The 15,020-nt window shown below is 34.9% G+C and overlaps 1 long non-coding RNA gene across 8 annotated transcripts; it reads right to left on the bottom strand.

Moving 5' to 3' along the window:
* Nucleotides 1-5,901: 5,901 nt before the first annotated feature.
* LOC127969897 (uncharacterized) lies at nucleotides 5,902-14,031 on the bottom strand. 8 transcript variants are annotated; one of them, XR_008156405.1, is made up of 9 exons: nucleotides 13,764-14,031; nucleotides 13,425-13,452; nucleotides 13,174-13,316; nucleotides 12,683-12,767; nucleotides 12,330-12,397; nucleotides 10,612-10,742; nucleotides 10,492-10,572; nucleotides 8,350-8,430; nucleotides 5,904-7,008 (listed from the first exon to the last, which is right to left on the bottom strand). It is a non-coding gene; the product is annotated as an uncharacterized LOC127969897 (long non-coding RNA). The 8 variants fall into 8 exon arrangements; XR_008156406.1 differs by lacking the exons at nucleotides 13,425-13,452; nucleotides 13,764-14,031 and adding an exon at nucleotides 13,024-13,074 and having other exon boundaries at nucleotides 5,902-7,008; nucleotides 13,174-13,407; XR_008156410.1 differs by lacking the exons at nucleotides 13,425-13,452; nucleotides 13,764-14,031 and having other exon boundaries at nucleotides 5,902-7,008; nucleotides 12,597-12,767; nucleotides 13,174-13,409.
* Between the last annotated feature and the right edge of the window lie 989 nt (nucleotides 14,032-15,020).

Genomic DNA, 15,020 nt, shown 5'->3' with positions numbered 1-15,020 from the left:
AGGTAACACTGTGGCTTCACAGCTTCCTTCAGCTGTTGCCAGACAACAGGAGGAAGCAAGGTATGGATTGATGAAGATTGTAGGCTCCATCAAATACTTAGCTAGGCAAGGTTTAGCTCTACGAGGTCATGTGAAAGAGAAGAGTAATATATCCCAACATCTGAAAGAAAATGCAGATGACCCTGCTTTTCAGAAGTGGTAAGTAACACACAAGCAGGATTAAAAACTAAATACTAGGCATAATGAGCAAAGACATTATAAGAGGAATAGCTGACACTATTAGATGCCTCCCAGTCACACAGTTTGCCTTGATTGTTGATGGGACACAAGACATATCAGGTCAAGATCAAGAATCTGTATGTCTTTGTTATGTGCATCATGACTTAAATCCTCATGAGGAATTCATTGGGATGTATTCAGTGCCTGAGACCACAGAAGAATCTCTTGCAAATGTAGCATTAGATGTAATCTGCTGACTAAATTTGCCATTTTCAGCACTGCGTGGGCAGACATATAATGGTGCAGCGAATATGTCTGGCAAATATTCTGGAACACAGGCTCACATTAGGAAGAAACAACCACTTGTTTTATATGTGCACTGTGGAGCACACTGTGTTAATTTGATAGCACAGAAGGCATGCACAGCTTCTATAGTTGTGCGAGACGCCCTTGACTGGGTTCATCAATTAGGAGTTTTGTGTGGACAGTCTGGCAGAGAGGAGCTTTAGTGCTCTTAGACGATTAAAGACTCGGTTACGCACAACTATGACACAGCAGAGGCTGAACCATTTGCAGTGTGTCACATCCATCAGGACAAACTGGATCTCTTAACTAAGAATTCAGTGTGTGCACAGTTCATTTCTTTTACACCGAGACATAAACAGGTGTTTGGTGCTTTTATCTGAATGGTATGTGTGTTAAGTTGTAGCCTAATTTGTTGTAACCAGGGATGTAGTGGGGGCTAAACGCATGTAAACGCCGTTTACGCACCTCCCAAAATTCGGAAATAGCTTTTACCCACCTCCAAAGTGTGTTTATCCACCTCTAAATTGAGTTTATCCACCTCTAAATAGCCTACAGTTCCTATGGCATTTTAAATTAAGCTTATGTCATTTTAGTTTCATATTGATCATTATTAGTTTTGTAGGTTGTTTGTTGTTAAAGATGAAGTCTTTTATATTGCGCTGCAACATGTCAGTGTTGACCAATTGCTTGCAGTGTTGCCAGTAGTGGGAAGTTCGGATCATTTTACTGACTCGGATCTATGAGTCTCGTTCAGCAAAATGAACTAATCTTTTCTCTTCCCGTCTCTATGGGACTGACATGAATAATAAAAGACTCGGACCTCACCTGTCGATTCAGAACCCATATGTTGTGTAATGAGCATGTGGGGTCAACACAAAATGAACTAATCACTCTCTGAGATAACTCGGTAGTCCTGAGTCATATTAAAGATTCGTTCAAAATGAACGACATGCAACAGACTGCATCAAAATTCAAAAATGGATATCCGGCAATTAATAATAATAATAATAATAATAATAATAAAAATAACGTTCGTTATTTTGAATAGAAATCATCACTCATACAGCATCCATTCATCTCATCTCCGGTTTATTTGTGTTCGTATACATACAATATCCACGATCCGCCAGTGCTATAGTCCGCAAATGCACACATTTGAATAGATAATAATTTTATGACATGTTTGTAAAATATTTAGTCATACAGAATAACATCTCTATTCATTTTACACTGATTTATGCGATCTGAAGAACTAAAACAGCTAACAGAGCTAGCGATTACTCTCCTCTTATTGATTCGCGTCAGCTATGACATCAGTGCAATATCATTAGTTTGTAAAGCTGTCAATCATCTCACGTGAACCACGTGATCAAAAGGATGTCCTTCTACAATGAAGCTGTCTGTGTCATTGCAGTCTGTGTCATTGATAAAATATATGAAAGACAAAAGTAAAAAAATATTTGATTCCAGCTTGTTAAATGTGAATATATTCTAGTGTCTTCTCTCCTCTTGTGACAGTCAACTGAATATCTTTTGATGGACCATTCCTGGGCTTTTGGGGAAACACTGATCCAGATTTTTCTGACATATTATAGACCAAACAACTAACCGATTAATTGAGAAAATATTCAACAGATTAATCGACTATGAAAATAATCAAAAATCCCTAATCTTTACGTACAAGTGCATTGCATTGGAACCCCTCGATAAAAGCCTCCCTCTCTATTCCTCTTAAAAAAAAATTGTTCTCTCTGTTTTGTCATTTAGTAAACTTTATAGATTTCAACCTTATTATTCCTTCTTGCGTCTCTTTAACAAGAACTTAGATTAATGTATGATTTGAATAGTGATTGTGTGACCTATACGAGGGAACAACCAGTGATACCCTTGGTAGTAATATCAAATGATAGCCTATAGTGATGTCATCAGGATACACATACACCGGTAGGCAGTGGCCCACCTTACCGTGACCACGATATGGTCACCCAGAATTTATAGTTTACCCACCTCTTTTTTTACCACTACACCTCTGGTTGTAACATACCATAAAATGTTATTTACAGATGGGCCTTCTTTTGTATATACATGCTTTTGTTTAGATTTTGTTAGTGGATGTTTTAGTTTTGGTGATGCCACTAATATGTGAAATCTGTTTAGAATAAAGTTGCAAGTTGCACTCCAGTGTGCCACCCTGTATTGTGTAATGTACTGAGAGTTTAATTGTGCACAATACATTTGCTGCATGTAGGTGCCAATTCAGTGATGCAATTGTTTAATCTTTAAGTTCTTCTTTTTTTTTTTTTTTTCATAAGATATTGAACACACACACAAAAAATTATATTAAGTGGAAGCTGCCACTGCTGGCTAGTGCTTAAACACTTAATTTAACTACTGTGTCATAAATAGTCAAGTGAACAGCTGCATTTACATTAAGTAGCCTAAATCAGTAAAAGTATCACAATGTACAGGTCCTTCTAAAAAAATTAGCATATTGTGAAAAAGTTAATTATTTTCCATAATGTAATGATAAAAATTAAACTTTAATATATTTTACATTCATTGCTCACCAACTGAAATAATTCAGGTCTTTTATTGTTTTAACCCTCTGGAGTCTAAGGGTATTTTTGGGGCCTGGAGAAGTTTTGTCATGCCCTGATATTTGTGCTTTTTTCAGTTTCTTATAAATATCTAAATTGGTAAAGTCTAATATCACTGTAATCAGCACAAACTGGGCTATAATAATATGTGAAATGCATGCATGTACATTATTTTATTTTCGAGAAAAAAAAATGTTATGCATGGTTAGTGAAAAACTAAAAATGTTAAATCACTTGAAAAGGCCATAAAACACATAGAGAACATTGGTTTCCGGGACTGTTGAGAACTGGAGCTTGTAGCCTAGAATTTTTCTTTCTAAATGATGTGAAAATCAACTTGTTTACTCACTCACAGAAAACAATATATTGATTTAAATTTTCTAAGACACTTTTTGTTGGTAAAAGTCATATGTGAGTAGGAGTCAACTACCATGAATATCATTGTGATTTACAGATTTACACCAGAGAAGACAAAGCCCTGCATAATGAGCTGCATAATGAGCCTTTCATTCAACTGAGCCACTGTGAGTCAGAACTTACAAGAAAGAATGTGAGAATAAAATAAATCTATATAATTTTATGTTTGTAGTTTATTAAGAATATATTTAATTATCCCACAACCAGTGTTGGGTAAGTTACTCAAAAAAAGTAATCCACTACAAATTACTAATTACTGCTCTAAAATTGTAATTTGATTACATTACTGATTACTGCATGTAAAAAGTAATCAGATTACTAATTACTTTACTTTCAAGTTACTTTGAAAACCTATTAAACATACAAGGAAAAGAACTACAAACAAAGTGAAACTCAGTTCTTTCCGTAATTTAATATTGACTGAAAAATATTAGAGAAATATGAAAACAGCAACTTGAATTAAAAATGCAATGCATTTCTATAACTTAACATTCTTAACATAAACTTGCCTAACAATGAAAACTGTAGTCTTTTTAAATGTATCTACAGTATGTCTTAACTACATGGGTGTCATTCCAAGGAAGCTTCTATTATTACAAGTCCAGATGTCTGCGGTTGTGGAGACATATTCCAAACGATCGAATGTTTTTTTTAAGAACATACTCCATATCCGCATAGGGCTGTCACTTTTCGTTCGAAAATCGATTGCACAATCGATCGGACCAACCAAAAAAAGTTTCGAAAATGAAAATAGGGAATCGATTTTGAAATAATTATCGATTTATTTAAAAATAATTAAACAATTACAAAAATATAGATGTAAAAAACTTGTGTTATGGCTTACTTTATATCATGTTACGCTGGCTCGGGCTTGCGCTCCAGTTTGTGAGGTAAATGAATGTGATGTGTTTCGATTAGCGCGAGAAAGATGTGAAATGGATGCTGAGTAGATGCAACGGGGCTTGCCTCTGGCGAAAATACGTTTTGGTTGCACCAGCAACTAAAGCAAAGTTCTGAGGTGTGGAAAAGTTTTGACCATGTTTATAATGAGAATAATGAGTGAATAATGACGCACCATCAGTGAGCGCATGGAACACATTGAAGACATCTACAGTGGATTCAATCATTTTCCTCCACAAAAACATGTAGACCTAGCCTAATCTCTGTGAGTAAAGGTTTTTCAAATGATAACTATATATCCATTAAGGCTTAAATGCATAATGTGGACTGAGTATTTACGCTAATGTTGGCATTATTCTATTATTAAATGTCAGCTGATATGTGGAGAAGCAAACCCGGCGGAGCCTTTATCTTAATTTCGTTATTGCCAAATACCCATCTTAATTAAAAATGTATCTTAATTTAATCTGTTAAAAAAGACTCGTTTTTATTGGTGCGTTTTTTTTTTTTATTTAGGCTATAGGCCTAGGCTAAATTAGTCTGTCTATTTAGAGTGCTGAGATGTTACGATGTTTACAGAGGACTTATTTTATTTCTTTATTCCAACTTCCAAGTGGCCTAGTCTACGTTAGTTATGAATAAATTATGTTAAAACATGTATAAATGACTCATTGTTGACAAAAGGCAAAAGAGCTTTGTGTGTATGCGCATATCTGAATGTCGGGCTGCGCTGCACACGGGTTCGGGCTATTAAAAAGCTGTCAATCAAATTGGAATACTTCTCGGGCTCGGGCCGAAACCTGTCGAGCTCGGGTCCTGTCGGACCTAACTTTTAAGGCCAGATTAAAGCTCTAATGCCAATAAATAAGAAATATTGCTGACTTGTGCGTTTCCAAGCGCTCTATGTGGCGTTGAAAAAAAAAGGAAACGTCTTTTTTTTTAGACATGGAAAATCGATTTTACAATCAATTCAGTGAACACTTATGTCTTAAAAATCGAAAAAGCTTTTTACACAAAAGTGACAGCCCTCCATCCGCATAGCATTTATCTAGATACCTTGCAAATGTCTTTCGGTCCTGCAAGGGTACAGAGCTGTCCGTCACTATCATCGTAAGCAAGTCTCTAAATGACTGCGATTCCACAGTCCACAAGGGCAGCATTTCCTCCACCAATCACGCTGCTACAGCTCTCTTCACCTCCCAGACAGCACACATACGTTGTGCCGATGTCGAGCCGACCTACAAAATTCCATCGGGACGATATCGCTCAGGGAGCGTTTGCTAATAGGCAAGATGTCTCGGCGACGTCGGCCTCTGATCGGAAATGCTCTCCGGCCGATGCTGAGACGATACATCTCGGCCGCTCTGCGTGGACGCGGTTCACCGGCGTTTTGCTCATCGTTACGGACCACCCGCGGCTACCGCCGCTGGTTTATAATAAAACAATACACACCACTCTCAAGAAAAGATGCAACTTTATTAATATTTTCATTTATTTCATATTACATGTACAAATACATTAACATTTACCAGATGCTTTGATCAAAAGTGGATAATTCGGGATTATTTGTAGTCTTTTGAAAATTAAGCATGATTTTACCACAGCTTTTGCAGTAAAACCATAGAAAAAACAAAATCAACCATAGTTTTACTACAATCACCATGATTTTACTACAGCTTTTGCATTAAAACCATAGTAAAAACATAACAATTCTTACAGTACTTGCTGGTTAAATGTTGTATGAGTATAGCACTTTTTTCACAATACTTATTTCAAAGTAGGTTTACAGAAATGCATGTTTCAAGGTTACAGTTTAAAAAGCCAGAGATGACTGAGACTCACTGGGAAGACCATCTAGTTCATAATAAAAAGTCATGTGTTCAGTGCTGTCAGCATCGCATGCGAACTTTATGCCAAGAACTTTTTAAAAAGAGTTACATAAACACAAAATAAAACCAGGCAAACAATAATTAAGCAATTAAAATGTTTTAAATTGCATGATAAAAATTCAAAAATATTTTCTGATAAAATCTTACTAAACAAGTCTCTAGTTTTGTATTCAGTTAACATTAACATTATCTTTCAACATTTTTAAAGGGTAAGTAAAAAAAAAAATCAATCCATTTTGTATTGTTATATTGTTGGTAACATTTGTAAAAGAACAATGTTTATTCTTTCTCCAAGATACCGTTTATTTGCCAGCAAAACTGATGCAAAACAGCATGTTTTCATTTAGATGCTGCATTGTGTCATTTCGTCAAAACTCGTCATTTCATTTTGGATCATCCTGCAGAGTGTAAATAAAAGGGGACATGTAGGTCCACATAACTCAGAGAGAGTAAATATTGTTCATTTACAGATATAAGAGACGTTACAATAAAGCAGGTTGAAAATCATCAAATTTACCCTTATAGGCAAAATAAGGATATTTGTTTTGTGTGTCCAATGTTTTGTGTGTTCATGTACAGTTGTAGTCTTTGTGAGCGTTGGTGTCATCTGAAGTCTTCACAAGTGAGTCTGGATTCAGTCTGGAGCTGCTGTAATCTCTAGAAACCTTGGGATGGCCATCCTGAGATAGAAACAGGAAATAAAAAGAAAAGAAAGTTTAGCATAGCTGCTGCTGTTCATATTATTTGAGACAAAATATTATTTATTTAATCACATATAACTGGAGTGCATGGTTATTAGATGTGTTGTGTGAATACTAAACTATGTATTTTAATCTAATTTAAACAACAACAAAAAAAGTGTGTCCGAGCCCCAAATATTATTAGAAAGGCTATTTCAAAGTAAAATACCAATAGGTTTTGCTTCCTTTAGTGGACTTTGATAAATTCTTGGTATTAGAATTTAGTGACCTCACTACAGGCCATGCACCATAGATGCTGCTGCCTCAATTTGAGCTTATTTTGCTATATATATATATCTGATTTAATCACAAGTAGGTTTAATAAACGCACATCCACTTCCAATTCACCAATCAATAAACAAAAATCGACACACTGCCACTAATGCTCTCAAAAATCAGTTTATTGATGAAGTGTTTCACGTGATCCCTGTAAATGTAATATTTGTGGAACAGGCATCTCTTTAGAATGGAATACACATTTCAGTGGTGGAAGGTGGAACAGCATATTTGTAATTTATACTACCGTTAAAAGTTTGGGGTCAGTACGATTTTCTTTTTACGTCTTTGAGAAAAGTCTCTTCTGCTCAACAAGGCTGCCTTTATTTGATCAAAAGCAAGTAAAAAAACTGTAATATTGTGAAATATTACAATTTAACAACAGTTTTCTACGTGAATATATTGTGAAATGTAATTTATTTCAGTGATCTAAGCTCATTTTTATTACTCCAGTCTACAGTGTCACATGATCTTTCAGAAATCATTCTGATTTGCTGCTCAATAAACATTTTCAATTATTATCACTGTCTTATCATTTATCAAAAGTTAAAACAGACATTTCTGTTTCAAACACTGTACTGTTTTAAAACTTTATTCATCAAAGAATCCTGAAAAAGTGAAGGAACACAGCGGTTTTCAACACTGATAATAGTCAGAAATGTTTCTTCAGAAGCAAATCAGAATATAAGAATGATTTCTGAAGATCACGTGACACTGAAGACTGGAGTAATGATGCTGAAAATACAGCTTTACCATCATAGGAATAAATTACTTCTCTAAATATATTCAAATAGAAAACTATTATTTTAAATTGTAGTGAATTGTATTCATTTCATTAATTAAACTGTGGTTGCCATAAAATACTTTCAAAAACACAAAAAACCATACCTTCCCAAACTTATGATACAATTAAACTGTGGTTGCCATAAAATACTTTCAAAAACACAAAAAACCATACCTTCCCAAACTTATGATACAGTTGTGTATGTTCAAGATTGTACTTACTGGTCCTGCAGTTTATAGCATCTTGGAGATGTTGTCTGACAGCAGCGGCGGGCCGTCAGGGTGAGCAGGGCTCTGCTGGCCCTATAAAAAACAAAATTGTGTGAAAAATGCTTTTACAGACTATTTAGTTATCATTTACATTTGTGTAATGTTCACAAATTGCTTGTGATTAGTTTAGTTGAGGTTGACCTGGAATATCCTACATTAAAAAGTCTATGGCCATCTATAATATAGATCAGTGGTTGTTCCGCACACACCTCCACGGTAAACTATGCGTTAGCATCTGTTTGGGGTGAATTATGTCTTATTCCTCTCATCGCGAAGCAAACAGTAAAATAAAAAACTTGAACAGTCTCGCTGCTTTTTCTTCTGTGTGGGTGTATTCAAGCCACGCGCTTCAGTTTGAATCTGAATAGCGCGTTCAGCGCGGGGGCGTGATCACATATAACGAAGGGAGACATGAAAAACAGACATCGCGTTTTTTTCATATGGATTACTTTATCACAGAATATCTAGAATAGCAGCACTTGTTTAGTTTTAAAGTAGACATGTCAAGCTTTCTATAGATATCTCTCTCATGTCTCTTCGTTGAGTATTCACGGAGTTACACTTCATTTTAATGACATGTTTGTACATGAAGGTCAGAGTAGTTTTGTTTCTCCCAAGACGGTAGGCGGAGATTATTATGCAAAGTGCTCCTAGTGACGTACATAGAGATGGGCAAAAGATTTGAAATCTATAACGACTCGTTTCAGCGATTCAGAGTCGACTCCTTACTTTAGAAGCCAATAACTTTATAAATCGTGTACTTTTTGGTTTAATTACTTTGCACATTGTTTACACAGATGGGCAGCTACATCATACACTGTAATACAGGTAATTTTTGATTTCCCATCTGTGTGGCTCTTTAAACACATATGCCACATAGTTCATTCCTGAAGCAAACTTATGTCCGTTTGGTGATTAAATAAACAGTTTTAGACCGCTGCTTGAATTGAATGTGACGCATCCGGTGTGTGTGATAACTGTGACTTCTCAAAGACGCTGCACATGATTAGATAATCATGCACTGTTCTAAAATAGCAGCAAATAAAATGTAACGCGTCCGGTGTGTAGGGTTGGGTATCGTTTGAATTTTATCGATTCCAATTCCGATTCTGCTTATCGATTCCTAGTTTCGATTCCAATAAGATAAAAAATCCAATATAAAAAAATTAAGTCAAACATTTAGATGTCAAACATGTTTCTGTCTTTTTACAAAGCATTCTGTTGCAGCTGAATAACACGAGCAAAAATCAGCAGCTTACAAAACACTGCAAGAGGAATTTTGCCTGTGCTTTAAAAAAAAAAAAAAACCATAGCAAAAACAATTAATTAATAAAAATATTAAAGTGTTAAAGACAAGTAACCAGTCAGTAGTAAGATATGAACAAACAAATCAATTAGCAATATCATAAATACAACTAAACAAAATTTCAGGTACAGAAACTGTAATTAAAAGTTTAAAAACACTGCATAGTTTTCTTTTTATAAATAAAATAAAGATTAATCAATTAAAGTTATTAAATATATTCAGTCGAGATCAGTGAATGATTTTCTTTTGTTTCTTTTGTTCTTTGATTAACATTAATGACAGACAGCGCGTTTATTAGGCTGTTGTCTCTTTAAACAAAAATACTGTACGTGTGTGTTTTCTTTCTCATCTGTTTACATTCATGTGAGACAAAAACGTTTGTGTTTATGATGATATACTGATGTAGTTCTATGTATATTGGTCGACAAATATGAAAGAAGTCAGTTTCGGATCGGAACAACCGTTTCTACAGTTGAAATACATGGAACCCGCAGCGCGACCGCAGACCGCTGCTCTCGTTCAGTATCCATTTCGTTCAGTATTCATTTTAAAAACTATTGGTTTATAAATCGGTATCGGCCAGTGTGGTCCAAACTAACTATCAGTATTGGTAAAATCCACTATCGGTCGATCTCTAGTTGATAATACTGTGGTGCTGTGTGGATGTCCAGAAAAAAAAAAAAAAAAAAAAAAACCAAGACCAAATCAATACCGGTGGCTACTGGTGATACATTGAGGTCTAATGAAGTGAAATGATCGGTATGTAGGAGAAAATGAACACTACTTACAACAGTATTACCTTTAATCCATAGCCTGGGCAACCAGCTGTCAGCACCCTCACAACTGTCTATAGAAACTGTCTATAGAAACTGTCTATAGAAACTGTCTATAGAAACTGTCTATAGAACGTGACTTCTCTGTCGCATGACAACGGATGCACGGGCGAGATACTGGAGCTGATGGCGCTGTTTCCGGCGCAGCATCGTGATGTCTATCAGCCATCGGCGATTGGAAGATGGCATCGTCAGTCAGGCCAACCCTAACCAGGATGACATAATTAAACAATTTTACACAACTGTTGTACACAGTTTATATATTTTATTAGCTAAGAAATGCACAGCTTCCACCAAGAAAAAAATAGTTAAAGCAAGAGTACAGCACCAACTGCTGTTACCCGGATGAGCCTGTGTTATTACATTTTACAGGTTGTTATCCAGGGATAACATGCATCGGAATGTCGCAACTGACCAATCAGAATCAAGTACCCACAGAGCCATGTAATAAAAGTAATTAGCTAATGATAAACTAATCATTTACAAAACATGACTATGTGTTCATAAATGATTAATAAGTGATGTTAATATTTTTATCTATGTTCTGTAGATTAAGTTATAAATAACTTACAAAGCTTTCTGCACCCACAATCTAAAGTGTAAACTACTCATCAGTTGTAAATGTAAACTTTCCGGTTACAGGTTGGTTGATTTTGTGTGTGTGTGTGTTGGTGTGTGTGTATATATATATATATATATATATATATATATATATATATATATATATATATATATATATATATATATATATATATACACACACACACACACACACACACACACACACATATATATATATATAACTTTGTGGTTTCCAGTTGTGTGTGCGTATATATATATATATATATATATATATATACACACACACACACATATATATATATATATATATATATATATATATATATGTGTGTGTGTGTGTATGTATATATATATATATATATATATATATATATATATATATACGCACACACAACTGGAAACCACAAAGTTTGTAAAACATTTACAACTGATGAGTAGTTTACACTTTAGATTGGGGGGTGCAGAAAGCTTTGTAAATGATTTATACTGTTTATTGAGATAATAGTACAATGTTGACATTTCAATGATTTATAAGTGATTCGTAATATATTAACTAGTAACTATTAAAAATTAAGGATCTGTTTGATTTTTTTCGTGATGTTATTTTTTTAAAGATTGCTTATGAAAGATGTGTAAATCATAGCATATTACTTAATCATTAGCGAATGTATATTCATGTCACTTGTAAATTATTTATAACTTAATCAGAACATAGATAAAAATATTAACAGCATTTATTTCTATGAACGCATAGTCATGTTTTGTAAATAATTAGTTAATCATAATCTAATTACTTGTAAATGACTTAAAATTAATTTACAAAAAGTACACAAATTATTAGTATATCACTTATTAAGCGCTTATGAATGTTTTGTAAATGATTAGTTCATCATTAACTAATCACTTAAAAGTGACTTACAACTGAACTTTATTATAAAGTGTTACCAAAAAGTCACCCACACCTTGGAAGACCTGAGGTAAAGTAAATTAACAGCAAATTTTCATTTTGGGGTGAACTATCCCTTTAACCCACACTAATCTAGCTTACTGCTGAAGTTGTTGATCAGACGTCATTGTTGTTGAGAGACTGTGTGGGGCATAATATGTGCATTACACATACGGCTGCGTTAGCTGTAACAGATGTGTAAGATGTGTACAGGTATCTAACAGTTGTTTACTGAAGGCCCTGACTGAAACCCCACTGTACTCACTGTCTGACAGCAGGTTCACTCAGACTCTGCTCATCATCACTGAAGAGTCCAGGAACAAAACAAGCAATCTGACACAAAGTCAACAATATTTACTCTGCAGTTCCAGGTTCATTAGAAGGAAACAAGCAAGAGTAGAGGTGAAATGGAGATAAAAGACAGAATAATATATAACAATTATAATAACATGTAATATACATATTCTACTACTAATAATATAATCTTAAAATAACACAAACTATTTTTAGTTTTAGGTTGAGTGTGACTTACGTTATGATGTCAGGGACTTCTTAAAATTGGTGAAATATATTCGGAAAAAGGCATATTAATGTATTTCATGAGCTTCTTCAGGTCACCTGTATTTCTAAGTCAGTATCTCCCTTCAGAAATGTTGAAATCTTGGAGCTTCACTTCTGTTCTGTAGAGCTTTTTTCTGTCCTCCTGAAACCACAGAACAATTTGTATTAATATCTGTTTATCATGAAATATCGAAACTAATGTGAACTTGATTTCAGCCGATTACACTCTCACTGTAAGTGACGTCATCGATTCAGTAAGTCAGCCTTTTCCAATAACATACTGACAAATCACCAGCAAAACATTCACAGAGCCATCAAAATATCTCATACACACACGAAGATTTGATTAAAAGCCCAGAGTTTCATCAACAAGAGCTAAATCTATAGAGTTAGCCCACCTGAAAACTGCTAAAATGCTAACGGACTTTTCCGAAGACACTAAACCGTTTCTATAAAATAAATTTAATTGAAACATGTCAAAAACAAGCTAGAAACGTGTCAGGAACATTTGTATGTAATATTTGTGTGGTTTTAGCGACTAAACTTACCTAAAACAGTGTAAACCGCAGCGAGAGACGGAGATTACTGCTTGCCAGTAACGGTTTTTGTGTTGACGCCCCGTTTCCATGGCAACTCTGCTCCCCGCTCGCGCAGGACTCAACGCACACACAGCATTCACACAAACAAACATCTAGAGTTAAAACATTACATTTATAAAGTACAGTCTCATTCAATAATCATTCAATAATTAATTTAAAAATCATTTTGTAGTTCAGAAGCAACAGCAACAATAGCTCACCATATTTCACCGGATTATTTCCGGAAGCCTGTAAAAGAGTGAAAAACACAGTGAAAAAGCAGTCAGGACTTCTCTTTAATTATCCTCTTTTACATTTTCCCTCCGAGAAACTTCTGAAAACGCATTAAGGCGTTAACATTAATTTAAAAAAAAAATCGCTACCGTGACCGTTGGCTCAACAAGTTAACGGTAACATTATTTGAAAATGAGCCAGTCTCTTCAGCTGCCCATAGACTGTATAAAACACACCGTGTGCCTTACTAGTACCTTTTCAGTGTCACAGAATTAACAAAGTAGTATTTTTTGTCTAATTGAGCTGAAGTGAAATCGTAACGTTACCTGAGAGCCACAGATGTCGCTGGGATTATCCTCTTCTCTCTCTCTGGGTGGCTAAAAGAGACGAATACTGGGCACGCGCACACAGAGAAGCGCGGCATCGGCCCGCGGTCGTGAACCAACTCAGGGCCGACGATTGATGAGCTGGAGAACAGAGCACTGACCAAATTATATCGGCCTCCGCCAGGCCGATGTTTAATAGATGTTTTAGGTATAGAGGCCGACGTTTCGATATTGGGCCGACGTCGGCCAGACGTACATGTGCTGTCTGGGCTGTCCAGAAGTTACCTTCCCTCCCGATCTTGAACAAAAATCTCCGTCCATTTTAACAGCACGAGTTCTCCGGTAATTCATTAAAGCGCATGCTCAATAACTGACGCAGCCGCCCCAAAACGTGATTAGAAATGTATTTTAATTCATTTACTTTAATATTTTTTTCTTACCGATACATTTGTAACGCAAGTAACGTAATTTTATTGACATCAGTAACTGTAATCAAATTACATTTATTTTAAATGTAATGAGTTACATTACTGCGTTATCACGAAAAGTAATTAGAATACAGTAACGCGTTACTTTGTAACGCGTTATACCCAACTCTGCCCACAACATAATTTAATATCCGTTTGGGGAAGCAGTTAAACAGTTTATTAGGAACAATCAAAGCTGACTTTCAAACAAATTTTTTGGCATCATTACTCCAGTCACACAATCCTTCAGAAATACTTTCTTCACTTTCTAACAATCTTATTTTCTAACAAAAAAAACCCATTAATTATTATCATCATTATTATTTTTATCATTATTAATGTTGAAAAGAGCTGAGAATATTTTTCAGGTTTTTTTAGGGGGAATAAATTGAAAGAACTACATTGTTTTTACATTTGTTACAGTTATCTCTATTTGTTACATTTATATTATTTACATCAAGCTTTTGAAGTCTCTTCGTTGAGTATTCACAGAGTTACACTTCATTTTAATGATGTGTTTGTACTAGTGCTGTCAAAATTAGCGCGTTAACGCATTCGATTAATTTGAAATATTTAACGCGTTAAAAAAAAATAACGCAATTAACGCGGTTGCAGTTTTTTTTATTTCCAGTTGTGGCCATGTGTGTTCAACGTGCAAAGAAATATGGATAAGACCAAGGAAGGACTTTTAGACGGAAAGTTTCAGTATAAAACTCTGCCGGATTACTCTTCAGTCTGCCACAAGAAACAGCAACATTAAAATCATGAACTCAAATGTCATTGTTTAAAA

This window comes from Carassius gibelio, chromosome A4 (genome assembly GCF_023724105.1).
Source record: "Carassius gibelio isolate Cgi1373 ecotype wild population from Czech Republic chromosome A4, carGib1.2-hapl.c, whole genome shotgun sequence".
Taxonomy (NCBI): Eukaryota; Metazoa; Chordata; class Actinopteri; order Cypriniformes; family Cyprinidae; genus Carassius; species Carassius gibelio.
The sequence above is the reverse complement of the archived record's forward strand: the minus strand, read 5'-3'. Positions and strand labels throughout refer to the sequence as shown.